Source organism: Petaurus breviceps, unplaced genomic scaffold, assembly GCF_028583685.1.
Source record: "Petaurus breviceps papuanus isolate PSGF00001 unplaced genomic scaffold, PetGlider_PUasm1.0 90723, whole genome shotgun sequence".
Lineage (NCBI taxonomy): Eukaryota > Metazoa > Chordata > Mammalia > Diprotodontia > Petauridae > Petaurus > Petaurus breviceps.
The window spans coordinates 993,023-995,887 of NW_027187323.1; positions in this window are offsets into that span (position 1 = coordinate 993,023).

The following is a 2,865-nucleotide window of genomic DNA, read 5'->3' on the forward strand; positions in this document are numbered from 1 at the left end:
GAGAGAGAGAGAGAGAGAGAGAGAGAGAGAGAGACAAAGAGAGAGACTGAGAGACAAAGAGAGCATCTACAACATTTCAAAGAATCAGAGTTTGAAACCACTTTAAATCTCCGTCTAAGTCCAATCTCCAGCCCTATGCTGGGATCCTTCTACAGCAGCTTTGGTTATTTAAACCACTTCTAGTGATGGGTAACTCAGTATCTTCCAAGGAAACCCATTCAATTTTTTTCTTCTAGTTCTAAATGTTAGAAGCGTTTTATTTCAGGGAGGAAAAGAATTATATATATATATATATAGTCTTGTTTTTCTGATTGAGATGAGAGATGCTGCTATTCCATCTCTGGGGGTCACATTCAGTAATTCAGGATTTATTAAGTACATGCCATGGAAGAGGCACAGTGTTAGGTTTATAATCTAATGAAATGGTCTAGAATTGATTTGGTACTCTCCATATCCAATGGCACCAACATTTCTACTTAAGCTAATCTGGTTCAAGTATATTTGATCTGAGAAAGAAAAAAACTTCCTTACAGAATAGAAAATCCAGATGAGTATTAAGGTCATGGCCAGGGTAGGATGGTGAGAAGTCAGAATTAATTATAACCAAGGCTTTTAAGTCTTAATTCCAGGAGCTTGTTCCTGAATCAGGTGGACAAGATTTAGTTTGAGATATACCTTCTTAGGTGCTGTCAGTTCGAAGTACAAAAAGATCCCAAACTGTGAATTTATGGATAGGAGAATGTCGGTGGAAGAATATAGAGTTTCTTTGAGGAATATATAGATAGTCACTTAAATTTTGGGGAGCATTTAGTGATTCTTTTTTCACATGTCAAATGTGAAGGACTCAGCAAACTTTGCAATTAATAATCTTCTGCACAGTCAATTAAATAAGGGTTCTGCACTGACACCACCCATGAGATGATGATGTCATTGTGCTCTGACACAGGATTTGACTATTTCTAGACATATAAATACACACTATCTTTGGATACATGTCCAAAGTAGAAAGAAAATAACCCAGTGCAAAATAGTTGTACTCTGTCTCTTTCTGAGATGAGAAGAAAAGCCCAGACTTCTTAATATACCCCACAGGTCAGGATTTCCAAGTTTCTGATATGGATGACTTATCCAGAAAAGATTAAAGGTAGATCAGTAAGCTAAGTGGTCACTGATGTACTTGGCTGTTAATGGGATGTTTAAAATCAAAGGTGTCCAGATGGCCCAAAATGGGACTACCCTCCAACTCTTCAATGTTATTTCTATTCAGATGCATCTCCATTACTAATGGGTACTCCTTTATGTAAAACCAAAAAAAGACCACAATGGAAAAAAGCTGTGATACAAATTATCACAAATATAAAAATATTATAAAATGAAATATCAGCTGTTTCGGATACCATTGAGCTAAAGTATCCTATGGGTTAGAGCTGAGTAAATATATTTTTTATATGAATAAAAATATAAAGACCTTTTATATATTTATATAATACAATATGAATGTCATATTTATATATGATATATTATATTTATATAATATAAACAAATTATATAATTATGTAAATTATATAATATAAACAAATTCTATAATATATTTATATATAATTTATAGAAATATAAATAAATATATAATATAATATGAATAAAAATATAAAGACCCTTTCTGTTCCCCAACAACAACTTATCAATGCAACAACCAAGTATGGTTAGATTAACAAACTAGGGCTTCAGTCCCACATTCCAGTGTTTCTTTTTGCTTTTTGGAGAGCAGTTGGGGTTAAGTGACTTGCCCAAGGCCACACAGCTAGTTTTGTGTTAAGTGTCTGAGGCCAGATTTGAACTCAGGGCCTCCTGACTCCAGAGCCAGTGCTCTATTCACTGTGCCACCTAGCCGCCCTGCCAGTGTTTCTTCTAACTGTTCTGATTCAATCTATGAAGTCTATGACATCAGGCTAATGGCTCCACTTTATTGCATTTTGTAGTGAGAATTGAAACTAACATTTGGTTTCAAGACCACTTGGATGAGCAATTTTGAACAAAAAGTAAAGTGTAAGTGTGTGTGTGGTTCAAATGAAGACTTCAAATTTTTGCTATTTTGCTTGAGAAGGGGCAAGTTGGTGTAGTAGAAAGACTCCTGGCTTTGAAATCAGGTGAAACCAGGGTTTGAAATCCTATCTCTTACATTTATTTAGGTAGGTACGCTTTAGGTAGACCTTTGCTGGGATTTTAAGGGTCTTCACAGGAGAACTGGACAAGTTGGTCAATGTTGAAAGCAATAAGGCCTTTTATTCATCATACTTCTGAAAAGGCTATGCATCTTAGCCACAGATACAAGGCTGAGTACCTAGATAGGAAAGTCTGGCAATAGAAGAAGGCAGTTTGGGCAGCACAATACCCCTCTGCTTTCCTCCACACACACTGGAGCAGGAGTTATCTACAAAATAAGGACAGTACTCACCTGACAAACTAGGGCATCAGCAGACACCTCTAAAGCATGACAAGAAGATTTAGACAAAGGATAAAACCAAAGATGTCAACAGAGAGGGGTGGCTAGGTGGCACATAGAGCACCAAGCCCTGGAGTTGGGAGGACCCAAGTTCAAATCTGGCCTCAGACCCTTAACACTTACTAGTGGTGTGACCTTGGGCGAGTCACTTAACCCCAATTGCTCTTCTGCCTTCCCTCCAATAAAAGAAAAAAGAAAAAAAAAGTTGTCAGCAGAGAGCCTGAAGCATGAGACTACCCCCAGGACTTGCAGTATCATTATACTGGGTGTTCACCAGTTCCCTCAGTGGAACTCCTGGGTTTGTTATTACTCCATGCATTATGGAAACTCATGGATGCTGAAGAGAGCCAGGTATTTTATTG